Source organism: Columba livia, chromosome 2, assembly GCF_036013475.1.
Source record: "Columba livia isolate bColLiv1 breed racing homer chromosome 2, bColLiv1.pat.W.v2, whole genome shotgun sequence".
Classification (NCBI taxonomy): Eukaryota; Metazoa; Chordata; class Aves; order Columbiformes; family Columbidae; genus Columba; species Columba livia.
In genome coordinates, this window is record NC_088603.1 from 132461777 (window position 1) to 132478623 (window position 16847).

General features: G+C 42.1%; 1 protein-coding gene across 9 annotated transcripts in view; it reads right to left on the reverse strand.

The window, feature by feature from the left end:
* PAG1 (phosphoprotein membrane anchor with glycosphingolipid microdomains 1) overlaps positions 1–16847 on the reverse strand; it is a 113157-nt gene that overhangs the window by 50318 nt on the left and 45992 nt on the right. For 3 of the 9 annotated variants that reach the window (XM_065053869.1, XM_065053870.1, XM_021281612.2), the window contains one exon: positions 1–16847. This exon is cut by the window's right edge. The exons of the other annotated variants lie outside the window; for them this stretch is intronic. The gene's annotated coding sequence lies outside the window, so the exon portion shown is untranslated. 9 annotated transcript variants of the gene reach the window in all.

Consider the following 16847-nt stretch of genomic DNA (forward strand, 5'->3'; position numbering starts at 1 on the left):
CTTCAGTTAACAAGGACTCCTCATCCCGAACCCCACTTGCATTGTGCAGAAGACACCAGGACAAGCTGCCAGCGGGGTGCTGTGAAACTCCCTCCTGTCATTCAGGCAGCTCTCGGAGTTTCGGGACCCCCGTCCTCGGCCGCGGGCCGATTCCGTATGCGGCGCAGACCCCCACCTTCCCTGGCTGCCAAGCTGGCCACAGCCGGGGAACAAAGCCGCCTCTGTCAGCCCGAGCCAGCGCTGGCACAAAGGCACGCTCACGTACTGCCCCAGACTTTTCTTTTTGCTTCTTCTTGGAGTACGGACTGATGAGAATGGATGGGAGAAAAATGCATATGTATTTGTGATTAGGCAAAGCTCTGGGATGTTAGGGAAGATGATGGTGTCAGTGCAGGACGGGCACCCTAGCACCCAGAAAGGAGACGAGATCTGCACTGGTGAGAGTGCTCCCTGCCTCGCTTCGCACATTTTTGTTTCATTTCAGTGGGTGGCTGCGTGAGCAAGCAGCTGAAACAGGGGAGGAGTTACATGAAATACAATTTATGACTTGAAGCCTTGTCTGCCTTTGAGAACAGGATGGAGAGGCGAAACCACAGTGATGACACAGCAGCATGCCCTACCCAGCCCACCTGCCACCACCTGTCCTCTGAAAGGGGCCAGGCAGGTCCCCTCCCTGCCACGGCGTTATCCCCGGCACACAGTTCCAATGCGGCAGCTGCTCTTGCCCTGCTCCAAAACCACACTCTGGAGAGCCTCTGAGCACGCTGGCTGTTCGCTCCCTCCCCATGGCATTACCAGTTTAATTTTCAAGAAGGCACGGCGCTTCACAATCTTAACGAGCAACTGTAGGATGAGATAATGAATGACACCCTCAGCAGATGTTTACAGCTGTCACTAGGATGGGAGGAAGACGGCAACATCTTAAATCTCAGTTTTCTCCAAAGCTCCCCTTGGAAATCAGAGAGGCAAAGCAGAAAGCCCTTTTAAAATCAGACGCCTGTATTTTTCTTGTTTTGAAAGGACTGTGGTGTGCACGTTGCGAACATTTCACATAACTTCAGGTTTGTTTTCATTCCTATCAGAAAACGAGGAGCGATCTGGCCCAGCTCCAGAGAGGTTGGTGATGATTCCTGCTGAAACTAACCGGAGTTTTACAATTTAACTCAAACATTCCCAAGCCAACTCCACAATAGATGGCAGTTGTTTCAGATTCCTCCACATTAATTATAATTGAGATCTCAAAACACTGCAAAAATGAACAGAGCAGCAAGCAACAAGCAGTATTCTTCTAGAAGCAAGCACCAAGGGACACACAGCCCTAGGGTGCAGCACAGCCATGAACTCATTCCAGGTCCCTGATGAACCATTGCAGCGTTACCATAATTTCCCATGCAATTAGTATTAATTGGTGACTTGCTGGCAATCCCCCAGGGGCCCTATCTCACCCATTTAGCAGGTCCTACCAGGTCAGGCTTGTGGATGATCAGCGAGGCCAGGCAGCCATGCCTGGTGCCCCAGCTCTTGGGGCTTGTTTTTACTGCTAAATTTTTGGGGAACTGGCAAGGGCTACCTTGAGTAAAAGACAATTACAATTATGCCACTTCCACATTAAAGCATATGAGCTTATAACATGAGAAATCGAATTAAGAGGGAGATTTCTAGAGAGAATTTATAAATATTTTCAGAAAAAAACTTGTTTGAAAGCATTTCATTGAGGCCAAACTCCAACATCATTTTCAGGAGAACTGAGTAGCAGAGCCAGTGGATATTAACTCCCCAGTAAGACTCTGCATGTCAGACTCAAAATTAAGCTGAAAAAGGAAAGCTGTAAATGAGCAACCACCTCTTCTAATTTTATTCTTTAATAATAGTTCTTAAGGAAACTTTTGCCTTTTATCCATTAATAAGATCACAATATTTGTCTTAAGCATCTTGCCAAATGGACTTAAGCAGGATCAGAATTGCTTTCTATCAGCAGAGCCCCATGACTCCATGGTAATACACAAAAATCAAATGTTCTTTGATGGAGCATCATAAATATCTAACCCATCTTTTAAGTAGCTTCCAGGGTCAGAATCACAGCCGATGGATCTCAAACATGATCTATTTTTGCCCTGTAGAATTACATAAGTAATCTCAAAAAAACATATACTTCTATCCTTTAAAAAAAAGTGCTGAGGCAGTTATTTAGAGTCAAAAAGATGCCCTAAATGAGAACTGCCTAGAGGTCTGCCAACATGAACCATTCAATAACTTGTAAAGAATGCAACATCTAATGGTAAAATACATTAGGAGATGCTTGTTGCTAGAGGCAAGAAGATTTACTTCAACTAAAACAGGTCAAGTATAATCAAGAGCAATGTCCTACAGGCCAGCTTTATTCCTCCTCCCATTTCTGCTTCTCCTAAGTTTCTAGTCCACACAAACCAGTGGTCCTTGGCACTACTCTTCTCCTACCATTTCCGTCCTTTACTGTGCAAAGTTTGGGAACCACTAAATAGATTGCTTAATGCAAAATGTCTAATATATGGCATGCCTTGGCTTGGAGGTAGTTGAGAACACTAATGACGGTTACTTCTCTTGCAAATCTTAGGTCTGGAGCAGAGGAGAGTGCTACAGCCTGCCTGTGCCATCTCACTTCATCTCTAACAATTTGCACCTCTACATTTTACTTGAAGGTTCATGCTCATGCTGTACTTAGTGTACACAAACTCACATGTGACAATCAAAATTTATAGTATTTGCATTGGTCAGCAGATGTGTAAAGATTTCTCATTTACATATATGTGGTTTACAGGGCATAGCTTACTGATTTTTTCCTTAGAGACCCTTCTCGCTCTCTCTTTCTTTGTGATCTTATTTGATTTTGTTTTTTTAAAGGCCTTACTGTCTTTTTTTTTCCCATGTCTATGGCATGTAAAGATCCAGCCATTATTTTTTAGTGTCACGTGAAAAAAAATGAATTCTTTCAGATAATTCTTACAATTATTTTAAAAGTACATAAAATGACTTCATTTTCACTGGTGTAACCCCACAATAATACCATTAACTTCCAGTATCTTTGGATGTACACCACCCATCCGAGATGTCCCTCACACATATCTCACACATCTTTAGCTCTCAAAGAGTATAAAACCACAAAGATAATGCTCAGGGAACTTTAGGTCACACAAGAGTTTTTCATTAAATGGAGGGATGGATTATGGAACCACAGAATGAAAGTTTTGGAGATCTTTTCCTTAAAAACGTGCAAGAGGAAGGAGCACAGTGCGTGCTCTGACAGGGATAGTAAGGAGCAGCACGTGCCTTTGGAGTTGCAGAAGGATTCTCAGATTTGTTAGTGTGCTGCTACTCTGAAGAATCTGGTTTGCTCACAGGCTGTTACAACACACACACGTTCACACTCCTGCTTTACATCTACAACCAAGAGACAGAGGGATGTAACATTTAGTTTTCAGAAAACACAAGACCAAGAGTTTCTTTCTCCAATGAAGAATGCCAAGACTTACTGCCACTCTTATACCCTGATATCAAATTCAATCTCTACAAATATAGAACAAATATCTTTAAGCAAATTATGACCGACTCTGTTCATACAGATAAAAGTTAGACTTGTAAATTACTTCTCTAAATAGGTGTTACATCAAATTTTTCACCAGACAAAGAAAGACTTGTTCAGGCTGCATCAGGTGATAATGAAGGCTTAACGCTAGAGATCTTAGTTAAATTTGGATTAGCTGTTGATGAAAACTAATTTGATAACACTGTTTATTTTAGACTTGACTTAATTACAGTTTTTCCAGTCAAACTTGACGCTCCTTTCCCTCCTGCATTAACTTTTTAAGAGAGTTAACATACAGTGAGAGTTCTGTTTGTAGCACAGCATGGCATTGGTATGCACACCTTATCAGGTCCTTCCAACGTGTCTGAGCCCAGTGCTGGGTTGTACCAGGTTCTCTCCAGCTATGGGAGATCCAGGGACTAAATACATAATCACACTTAATCAAGCATCACCTTTTTCTCTGTCTGGGAGCTTGTCAGTCCTGGGAAGTACCTGCATATCTCCTATGCACGCTGAAGACATGCACAGGTTGGACTTTCTCCACTGCTGAAGTATTTCCTACAGAGCTATCCATCTTACTGAAGTATTTCACTTGGACATAGACCATTTGAGTCTACAGTCTGTTCTCCACTCAAGGCTCGTGACTAGGTGAAGACATCAGCCACACAAGTTACAGAAGACTTATCGCCATGAGAATTTTAAGAGCAGTCAAGTCAAAGCCTTACAAAGATTTAAAGTGTAACCAACACAATCTAAGTTTTTCTGTTACAAGGACATGAGGAAATGGCCTCAAGTTGCACCAGGGGAGGTTTAGACTGGATATTAGGAAAAAATTCTTCATGGAAAGGGTTGTCAGGCATTGGAACAGGCTGCCCAGGGAAGTGGTGGAGTCACCATCCCTGAAGGTGTTTAAAAGGCACAGAGACGAGGTTCACACAGTTAAGTGCTAGAGTTAGGTTATGCTTGGACTCGATGATCCTGAGGGTCTCTTCCAACCAAAATGACTCTATGATTAAAGAATGCAAATAATTTTCTTAGTTTGTTTTGTTTGTTTGTTTGTTTTTTAAATTGAAGTTGTTTTGCAGCATAACAGTAATAATTAATTATTATACATTCAGGGAAGCATTTTATTAAGACCACCCGAAGTTGTCTGCAAATTCGTTTTTCCTCTTTCCACCCATCTGATTGGCACTGATAATGGAACTAAAACTTCCACCTCATCTGCTTCCAGTATTTATCAGCCAAGTGAGCAAGGCTCTTCAGTTTTTGTTTCCAGTAACCAGAATTTCCAACTTTTTTTTCACCCAAATACTTGATAGATTTGGGCTTGCTTAGTCCAGACAAGACCAAATGTATTCAATCTGCTGCAGTCAGGACTAAATACTTACATATGATTTCCTAATGCTACTCATTGGGACATGGATGGCTACAAATGTACTTCCTTCAACTTCAGCTTGCCTCTTATTCTTCCCTGCAGCTTGCTCATTTTTATTAAAAATGAGCAAAGAAATCACATTATTAAGTTTTTATTTTCCACTCATCCTAATCTTCAAATATAACCCATTTACAAGGCCCAACTATTGTATAGCAAGAGCTTTTTAGGTCATTTAATAAGAGCAAAGTCTTGAAAGACCAGGGACCTTCTTTTCTGCTTAATCCTCTCGTGCATCCTCCCACTTTTCCTTTTTTCCAATCCCTGATCAAATTTCAGGTCAAAGCTCTTTCTGACTCACAGCATTCAAATGTTTTCAGATTTGGTTAAAAAATAGTGCAAATCCGTTATCCTGTATTGTCACAGAAAACCAAGAGAAACTCCCCTGAATTATTTGGATATATGGACAAGATCTGATTACCTAAATCAAATTGCTAAACTCTAAATGCACAAGGGAATTTTTTTTCTCTTTTTTTCTTCAATGTCAAATCTGATTAAGCTGTGCTCAAAATAACTGGCCAGACCATAGGATACTGTGGGCAAAGGTTCTGGAAATGGAAGTGACACCATGCTAATTGAAAAAACAGCCAGCAGAAGACAGAAACCTATTCACGATTTGAGGGTTTCATCTTGAGGTTATAAATGCAAAAGACAAAGAATGACATCCTCCTGTCATTGGCAGGCAAGTTGCGATAGAGCAGCTGCGAAGAATGAGACCCCTGTCACTACTGCATCATCAGCCACGACCGCTTTGCCTCCTGCCTCCTATGGCTGACTTGTGTTTCCGAGACCTGCCCGAACTATCTCGGTTTTGCTGCCAGAAGTGGTGGCATCATACTCAGCAAAAGCATAAGAGATAAAACTGTTCGTATTCAGCATTATCTGAAACGTAATTATTAAAATGTAATTTTCTCTGTCCAAGCAAGTATTTTCACTAACTAATACAAGTCCTCTTACCAGAGCTACCGCTCTGTAGAAAGTGTTGGAAGCACACTTAAGTACTGAATCAGTGCTAAAGATGTCTGTAGCATTTATTTATGCAGAAAACAAGAGATAATGAAAAAAAAAAGAAAAAAAACCCACACTCTTAGAAATCTAATTTTTAACCACAGTGAATTGAAATAGTGTTTAACACTGGAAGATTCATTTCAGGAAAAACAAGATGGGATGCAAACTGTCAGCTAACAGCTCTTGGTCCCTTTGATTGTCATCACTATAACCTTCATAATGAAAATTAGATTAAACAGCAAGAAAAACAAGATGAACAGATTAACAACCTTAATCTTCTTCAACATATGAAACTGATTAATAATGTCAAACATTTTTTTAATGCCACCGAGACTGTTTTGTGCTGTTCTAAGCAACCACAGGGCACAGCAGAACAGAGTGCTGGGTGCCCATGTAACTGCTTCGTGTGGCACTAGTGTGAAATCTAGCAATATTGCCCAAAATTTGATCTACGTTGCAGGTATTAAAAAAAGCAAAACAAACAAACAAACAAACAAAATAAATAAAAAAACCCAACAAAACAGTCTAAAGAAGCCGCTGGCAGCTCAAATTCATAAAGCCCATGGAGCAGATGAACAACAGATCAGTAAGAGAAGGTGTTTCCAGGTTCTTTCTGCTACTGTTGTCTTGGGATTTTATGCTTTTTGCCTGGACTGCACACTACCTATAAGAGATCAGACTTGGGTTTATACCTAATATTATATTGTTCTTGAATACAGTGGTCTCCTGTGGACGTATTCAACATGGATGGACTGGCATATATCTGGAAGCCTCACCCAAACTTGGTTCATGAGGCTGGACTGAAAGAATTTAGAGAGCAATTAAGAAGGAAACGTAAAAGAGCAAATCTCACAAGTGTCTGATAAAGGCAGTCTTATGCAAGGGTGCTGAGAAACTGGTCCCTGCCCTGATTTTCAAGTATACTTTCAACTCCATGGCACATCTGAAGCAAACACTTCTCAGGGTGAAGTGGCCCAGTAAGCCAGAGTGCCTGACCACCACAGGAGCTCTCTGAAAGTTCTCTTTTTTTGTTAATTTGAGCAGCTAGATATACACTTGAACTCTTCAGATGAGTTTCAGTCCAGAAATGCTCATCCCTACTGCAAAAAGCCACTGAAGCAGAATACTCAACCTCTCTTCCACTTGCTTCCAGCAGCAGCAATTCATGTGGGAAGTGCAAAAAATAAACTAAACCAGAACTGCCAATTCCTCCCTTTTGTATCTGTTCATAAAGGTTTTGCCCTGATCACACAGCATAGCTGTGACAAAAGGTAGGTTGGTATTGGTTTTTGTTTCTTTCTAATATTTAATAACAACATAATAAAAACTATTTTGAGCATCAAGAATCAATCACAGCCAGCAAGCGGAGGCTCAGCCTTCAGCATCCCTCCACTCCATCAGCCCTTGACATACGAAAGCCAGTACCAGCAATGGGGACTTCACCCTGTAATTATTAAGTAAGCCTCAGTAGAACCATGGCTCAATAAAGCGGGTGATGCCAAATCAAAGCTGCGGAGACAGACTAGCACCGACAAGCCTCGGTCTACCATGATGCCTTCAGTGGATGAGTTTTGCAGGTACCAGCTGCCTGTGTGCCATCACCCACTGTCTTACTCCCAATGTGCTGGAGGTAGCAGACGGAGTGGACTGATGGACAGGGAGTGCTCCGGGGAGAGTGCATCACCACCAGAACATCTGTATGTCTTTGTCTTTGGGAAATAACCTTTTAAATCACTCTGCCAGTTGGAACTGAACACGACGCTTAAGGAATCCTGCAATAACTTGTGGATGATAAGATTTTTTAGAATCTTTGAGTGTGACCTCTGTCATTTTACATAAGCTGCTGAGATATGCAGCAGGTTAGCAGAACCCTGTTCACCACCTCCAGACTCTGTGCTGGACAAAATACACTGGACAAGATAGCAAACAGTATTGCCTATGCCAACTTATTGAACTGGGAGGGATGCTAGCATAAAACCCTAAAACATAGATCAGAAGGAGGATTTGCTTAATCAAGCAAGCTTTGCCAGAAGATGTACAATAATTGCACGCCACAGAGGATCCCATTAGGCTTCCTTAGGAAAAAGCCCCACACTTAACCAAACCCTGAAATTCTTGTTCAATATTTGCATTAAATCCATGAGAATTGTATGGGCTCCAGCATGTGTTTTCTCCCACACCAAAGCAGCCAGATGGGCAGACAGGGATGTGAGAAAAACATTTTCCATTAAGCCTGAGAGGAGATGAACAAGTAAAGAAGCCCCCAAGTACATCACGCCTCTGCACTCAAAGCCTGGCTTTCACAGAGCTGCCTTCCCTTCTGCATGGAGACAGCAGCGGCTGGGCAGCCAGCGGGGCCGAGCTCCTGCCAGCACCTCGGCCACAGCTGGGAAGCATCTCTGGGGTGCCCCATGCCACGTTGGAGTAGGGGGCAAGCCCCCATCCAGCACGGCCCCGGGAAGAGAGGTCATCCTGTTTCGTAGCTGTCAGTTACCACAACACTGAAGGTGGCTTTCCTTCTACTAAACTTCATCTTCCCTAGCTCGTTTCCTTCCTAACAGTTGTTAATGGATTTCACTACAGTTCTTTTTAATGCACACCCCTGCCTCCACGAGGAAGGTGCCAGGGCAGCTGCAGCCACATGTCAATGTGCCCACTGCTGCCTCAGTGACAGTCCTGTGACGACATGGAGCATCCTAACTTCAGACGAGATCACTTGCTGCTGCCGCGGGAGCCAGGGCAGTGAAGTGCTGCTCAATTTGCAGCCAGGGAGATGAGTGTGCCTTACGCAGTGTGAGCAGGAGAAACATTTCAGCCGAAACCAGTGGGGCAGAGGAAACAATCACACAATATGTTTAGGAAAGCCTCAACTCCTCTGAAGTGTTCCAGGAATAATGGTGATTAGACCCACCCTTTGCTTTTACTGTCTGATGAAGGGAAAGATAAAATATTAGCTCTCTTTTCCCATTACTTTTAAAATCAGATTTTCAGGGTGGCTGTTAGCAACCTCTCTGTATTACACCCTAGAAATCACAGTGAGTCGAAGCCTAAAGCTTTGCTCAGACAAATCTCCAAGGAACAACAGCTTCAAAAACATCCCCCTGGAAACCAATTCCTGTTCCCTGCCACTGGAAGCATCACAGCAAATAATCCCAAATGGCAAGAAAACTAGTGTGGGTCTCTTGACTTTTTTACTTCACTAATTTTATAGAGCACAGAGAAAATAAACTCAAATAAGGGCAGGCTATCTCACATGGTTAGCCTTCTCAAAAACTAAACCACAAAATTAAGAGTATGTCATATACTGATCTTCTCCAAGAGATTCTATTAGTGTAGACATACAACCGGGCTGGTAGATACACTTCAAAAATTTACAGGTCTTGTACATGCTCTTAGAAATCTCCTTGCCTCTCTTTATTAAGCTGGTTTTCTGGGTTTTGTTTTGGGTGGGGGGTTGCTGGGTTTGAGTTGGTTTTGTTTGTAGTTCAGAATTTCCATTAATTCAAAATCCTGATTTAAAACAAAACAAAACAAAACCCACACACACAAAACCCAAACCACAAAAATACCTCAAATTTATTTTGCTTGTGTTTCATGGGCTTATGACCAAGAGCTTCAAGCAAAAATTGTGGATATGTTAGGCAACCATTTAGTTGTTTGCTTATTTAAATAGGAGGCCATTCTTTGCTTTAATTTCATGTTGTCGGTAAGCACAGGAGGTGTCAGAAGCTTATGTTGTTTCTTGCTGATACAATAATTGCCAATAGTGCCTTTTTTTAAATGTAAAACACAATGATTTTTGTTGTTGTTGTTGTTTTTAATAACAATATTTAACATGGGGGAGGACATAAATGGATAAGCAGCTGAAGTCATGCCTCTAGACAAAGTATATATTTTCCACCCAGTACAACTGCACAGACAAAACCACTGCTAACAGACAGAAAGACCAGACCTGGTTAAGGTCCACTGTTACCTGTGAGCTACCACCTCTGACTTCTGCTCCATGTTTCTGCTCCAGCCACCCCTTTGCTGCAGATGCGTCCCTGTCCTTCCCCTCCTGCGGCAGCCCCAAGCAGCAGGGCTCCCAGCATGGGATGTTGCTACTTGATTCATCACTGGATCGACACAACATAAATCCCTAAGCATGCCTAAGCATCACTACATTAATGCTTCAGCTACGCTGCAAGAGCATCTCTCAAAATGACTGGAAAATCATTTCAGATGATCATGGCTTTGTTCTCACTGCACTCTGGCCAGGACACAGTTAAAACACATGGCAAAAACCACAGTAAACAATCTGAAAGATTGTATTTCCATCACATTTGCCAATTTAAATCCTATTTTTGCCTATATAAATCTTAGTGCAATGCTACCCTGTTGAAATCCTTAGAAAGGCTTTGGCTTCGTGCAGGTGGACAAGCCCAGAAGCTGATCCAGCAGGCAGGAGCACCACCGCTTCACTTGCCATGGGCTTGCGGTGCCGTGTCAGTCATTTATTTATTTCTACACTCTCTCCAGACATCCACCTGCTTAGGACAAAGCTTTTGAAGGAATTGTTTTAACTACATTCTGTCACATGCGAGCATGCAGCCAAAAAAAAAATTAAACCATGCTATTGACATGTTTTTTTCAATACAGATGGAGTTATAGGAACCATTTATCCTTCACAATTCACATGCTCAAGACCCCTTGTGATGTCTCATTCTTATTTTAGTGCTAGCCCTACAAGACTTACACATACAGTTGTTTTGACTGAGCTTCACCTTGCTATCCTCAATTCTGCCTTAAAGTAAAAAAGGCAAAAGCCCTACCCCTCCAAATAATTTTATGTTCTTACTAATAGCGTCCAAAGGGCAGATGAATGCATGAAAACCTAACAGAGCCGCACATGTGCAATGTGAAGGATTGCTATTGCTGCAGAGACCTTATCTTTTGTATGTTCCTGACTCTGTGGTAAATTAGACACTCTCGAATGGCAAAAACTAGTGAGGAAGTTTGCTTTGCAAGCAACTCCTTTTAAAAAAGCCTTGCAAGGAACTATTTGGTAGTGTTAAAGTTTTTGTCTCTTAAACATGCAATTCTCTACCCAAAGTGAATAATGCGAAGTACCGGAAAATGAAGCAGCTTAAGATTATACACAGTCAGTTGGGTTTTCTGTAAAGAAACATTACACAGACCCTTCACAGCTTGCAGAGCTGAGTTTCTAGAAGGTGAAAGAAGAAACAGAATAACTTAAGGCTTGGGTCAAAGGACAGCAGCAGACAGGACCCCACACAATGGGTTTGCATTGCAACTACACTAATACCCTCATCAGAGGAGCGATAAATGGTAATGAACGAGATTAGTTCCTGGTGGCTTTTAGAGCTAGCAGCCAAACCATCAAGGGCAGCAACACCAGCCAGGACGCTTTGCTCCCCATGGCCAGGCTGGTACCTGCTCTGAATTGGGACCTCAACTCTGCAGCATCACAAGCAGGACACCTCAGAAACACTACCGATGAGGAGGCTTTGGAGAGCTGTATGTGGAAACTATACAAGGATGCTGCACTTGTTGCTTTAGGATACTCAATTTTGGCCATTGGACCAGCCCATCATTTCTCCATCGTCAGTGTGGGAACAATTCCTGCAGGTTCACACTCCCCGTAGCACTGCAGGAGGGTCTGGCAGATGGAAAGGAGAAAGATGGATTTTCGAGCCTCTGGAAAGATAGGAGCATCTCAGGATAAGCAGGTTAGATGGGTATCTGGGCTAAAACAACAAGCAGTGAGATCAAGGCACTTGATGGCTAGGCTGGATGGCCACCTGAGATTCACCAGGCTGGAGCTTTCTTTCAGACAGAGTTTTGGAAAAAATGCTCTGAAACAAGCTTTAATATCTTTCAACTGAAATAAAAGTTCAGAAACCCCAAGATAACCTTGCATGAGTTCCCTTTCTCTAGTGAAATCCCGGTTCTGTCTGGTAAATACTCAGGAGCTCCAGAAGGTCAAAGCTTTCACATTCTCTTGTGGAACATGTGTTGAGAATCTTAGAGCATTCCTAGTTCAAATAATCTCATTCATGGCTTTAACTTTTGAAAAGAGTAAAAATAAAAGCAAAGAAATGACACTAGTGATGCTTGCAATCACTGCCAAAAAGTGGGATCTTCCATATCAGCTGAAAAATTTAAAATATAAAAGAAGATCTTAAGAATGTAGGAAGAACAAGGTGAAATCAGAACAAAGATGTGTCTTAAAACTGACCTATGAGAAGAGCAGTAAATAGAACTAGCAAAAATACCGGTACACTTCAAAAAAATACAAACAATAAAAACTATTTAAGTCATCGAGTTTAAATTACTTAAACTACTTAGATACAGGTATGAAAGTAAATATACCTTTAAGGAAGAAAATAAAGCAATATGTACCTGACAAGGAATGTAACAATGCTAAGATAAAGCCATATAAAATTGTGTACAGGTTGAGAAAGACGTTTTGACTTTCTTTTTTTTTAAATAGGACAGCTTCCCATCTGCTTGTGGACAGCAGATGAAACCTCCGTGCTCACTCTAGTCTCCCATAATACAACCACACTAAACTCCAGCTCTCCATACGTCACCACAAATGTCTCCAAGGAAACTGTGGAGCTCTGCATGGAGAGCCGCTGGACCCCAGCAGAGCTCACAGGCCCAATGGACAGAGTGCTCCCCAGAAGCACCAGCACCCAAAGGAAAACATCCCTTCATTCTGGCGCTAAGCTTATGAAACAGCCTAACGCAACCGTCCACACCAACCCACAGAAATTAACGTTTCTCTCGGGTGTGACACCCGGTGCGGTGCACGGTGGGCAGCCGGTGGTGTTGCCCCTGTTCCCAGGCACCATTTTGGGAGCCAGGCCTGGGGCTGGCCAGGGAAGAACAGCCAAGAAACACAGTGAAAATGAGACGACAGTTCCCTCCTTCATCTCTCCCCGCACAAGGACATGGACCTTCAGTTTTTGAGCAATATCATCACTTTTCAATTTTTGCTCCTCTCCTCCCTGAGCACGGATACTGTGAGCCCTTCCAGGCTGAAGCAGACCGCTGCCACATCAATATTCGTAGAGGAGATCCTGAAGAAAGTTCATTTATTTTTCAGCATTATTACAGTTAATTGGAAACATCTGCTACAAATATCTGTATGCCAGAAGCATCCCAATCTACTAGGCAGTCTCTGCAGGAATACCCACTCCATCCTCTCTGGATAGGTTTTGCCAACGGCATCTTTATTGTCAAAGACAAGACACCATAAGACTAATCGGCCGAATGCAGAGTTTAAATTGTCTCTGCTCATTTTCACACAAAGTAGTAACATATGTTGTGCTGTCACAGCTGTGAAAGATATTTTCATCTCCTTATTTGGCTTTTAACTGGTTTCTTACAGGGAACCAGGTCAAAGAGTTTTGGGAACACTGCTCCCTTCTGATACTGGGTAGCATCTTAACATGCAATTAACATTTTACATTTCTATTGAGATTAATGTCAATATATTACATTAATATAAGTACATTATTTAATGTAATGTGAACGTTAAATATTTGTGTAAGCATTTGTGTGAATAAAATATAATTATTTGAATGTCCAGTGGAAAAAAAGTTCCTGTGGGAAAACAGCTCAGCCTACGTACAAATTCTTTGCAAAACCTAATAAAAATATTCATTGAGACCCTCTGGAAATCCAGGCTGGAACTTACAAACACAGAATTTCTAAACAAGTTGTCAAAAATAATGAAAAATTTAACTGCAGACTGGACACTCTAAATATTATTAGCCCTCTGTCTGACTCTGCTGTAATTTTCTTTTTAATAGTCTGGAATATGAACCATGATCATTTTTAGTAGAAAAATTCTGTCAAAATTGTGAATAATGAAAGAAAAATAACAATGTATTTTTTTTTTTTTTTGGGGGGGTGGGTGGGAGATGAACAAAGACATTCATATTAAGGAATAAAGTGTGGTTATATCTCTAATGAAGACAGATGAAACTACACAATGTCTGTACTACAGAGCTTGCCCACAACAACTGGAGACTTCTTGCTGGCTGTACAAGGCAGCATGATGGAAAAACTTGAAACAGATGCTCTTCCCTGAGATGCCAGACTAGGAAATTGTATTCAGGGAGAACAAAAAAGCAAAACAAACCAAAAATGCAGCTGAGATTTTGAGCCAGCTTTTTTTTTTTTTTTAATAAATTACTATGGATAAAATTTTCACACAGATGGTCACTACAAATTCTTATCTCCAACCACATTAGAAACAGACTTCCATTTTACATGAAGAGAACAAATCAATCTTCTGTAATATAATCTTTTTAGATCCTCTCCCATCCCAAGGGTAAGAAGAACCACAAATTTATATTTTAACAGTGTGGGAATGGACATTTCTTTGTTGACACCATTAGGAAGCTCCAAATCGTGGTGAAGGAACTTGCACTCACCGACAGACAGAAAAAACGAACTGTGAAAAGCACAAGACCACGTAATGTCTGGACACATATTTTCCTTTGGCAGAATTGTGATGCTGCTAGTAATAGAAGAAAGATAATAAGGCCTCTGACAGAAAGAGCAAGTATTCCCTTATTCCCTGTAACAGAATAGTTCCCACGCTGCATTATAACTGCAGCAACAATTAGGATGTGAACTTCTGTGCCAGTTTTCTTCGTTTTATGTAATGATTTTATGAGGACCATCATCACTTCATCTCTCATGTTTGCACAAGCTAGTTTGTACTTCTTTCTGCCTTCCTCAAGAAGCAGCAATGATAAGCAGTGATTATCACCAGTACTAAATTCAAGAGATATTAAGTGAAAAAACCCATGAACCTCAGTGTTCAAGTTGAAGATCAATACCGCTTAAGTAGTATTCTTGAATCCTCACCACACTGCTGTATAAAAATTAATACAACTGCTCCACAATTTTAAGGCATAATCAACCAGAAAATTGTACACTGAAGTGGGTATTTCCTAAGCATGTTCACAGGTCCTTAAACCATGAAACATAAAATTATGCAGTTTTGCTTATTTGGACTGTGAAGCAGCTTTCTCTCAGGGAAGTAGTGGGTTTGGTGGACAGTGCCACAGCTTCCTCTGTCCCCTTTGGGGAAAGCCCTGATCAAACTTTTCTGGATTCACTGCAGAAATGCAGAAGTTGTACTCATACGAAGGTGGGAGATGTGCCACTTCTGTTGGTATTAAACAGAACTAGATGGAGGAAAGAAAATCACACATTCTTGCTTGTATCATCGAGTCACTCTTGATTCTCACGTCGGCTGGCTTGCCATGCTGCGCGTCTGACACAAAAGACATCATCTTACTCTCAAAGCAGAGTAAATCAGCAAGTAAAATTCTTGGAATGACAGCAGTGAAATGTGTCCAAGAATTTCCTAAAAATGCATATTGAACCTACTTCAGCCATGGAAACTTGATTAATGTGTTTAATATATTTGGAAGAAGCAGTCATTCATGTCAAGGGTAAACAATGTAAACACGGAAAGTGGGTGAGAACAATCTGAAGAAAAAAAAATTAAGCAGATGCTTCAGGATACAACCTCACTACCAATAACCATTGTTATGACTAAGGCAAAAAGCAAGCTTCCTGCACTCAAAGCAGAATAAACTGTCATCTCCGCTCCTTCCTTTGTTGGCAGTTAAGGAAACACGAGCATTAGCATATGAATGCACGAAACAAATGGCTGGTTTTCCTGTGAAATCTTCGATTCTGCTTTTTCAAGACTAGAGAGAACAGAAACGGTGACACAAACTTTCTCCTAAAATCCACAGAGCCCTATTAACCTCAGGGGACTGCAGGCAAGGGGGAAACAGGAGCAGAGAGAAGAGGTGGCACCTGCTCCAACCTGAGCATCAAAAGCCTGGTCCTGGCGCAGACCTGCCCGTACGGCTGGGGCTGACCCCAGTGCCCAGCAAACCACCCGCTGCACCTTCCTCTCATGCCTCAGCTGCCTCTTTCACACATCCAAGGTCCTCTCCCAATGGCAGTAGCTACACAGCAGAGAAGCCATGCTTTGCTCAGAGCATGGATGGCACAACCACAGTATCTCAGGGCACTTATCTGTCTGACTCGGGCTGGAAGGCGGCGCAGTGGAGCCAGTACTTGTCTCCCTCATCTCCTGTGTCTTGGCTACCTAAACCTCACTGCAAGCCCAAACCTTCCTGTAACTGCCTGGAATCTTCACATCTAATGCCTGTCTACATGATTTCAACCTACCTCCACAGAGAAACTTCCACAGTAGTCTCTATCCTTGGAGATATTCAGAAGTTGCCTGGACATGGTCCTTGGCAACCAGCTCTAGGTGGCTCTGCCTGAATAACGAATTGGACCAGATGAGCTCCAGAGATCCTTTCCCACCTCAGCCCTCCTGTGATTCTGAGAAATAGCTCAAGTTTCCTTCACAAGCACAAGAAGGGAAACCTATGTGCTGTAGGAAGGGAGATTTTCTATTTCTCTGCAGGCAGGTCAATACTTCAGTTGTACTCATGAGCAGTGATCACTGATTATTAAAAAAGGAGCTGAAACTAAGCACATTCCCACAATAGTGAAGGACCTTGGATAAGTGGATGCAGCTGATGACCGTCCCTTGAGGACACGCAGAGTTTGCTGTCTCTTAAGTGTTCCCTTTTTCTGCTGCGTTGCAGCTGCATGCACAAGAACACACCTCCTGTTACGCTGCCTGCAGCACACAGACACATATACACACCACCAGGGAATGCTTCAAACACACGGAAGCAGGTAGCCATTTAATTAAAACACTCACACAGCGAGGCACGTGTACATCCCATTCCTCAAGAGAAACACCTTAAATAAATACATGAGCGCAGG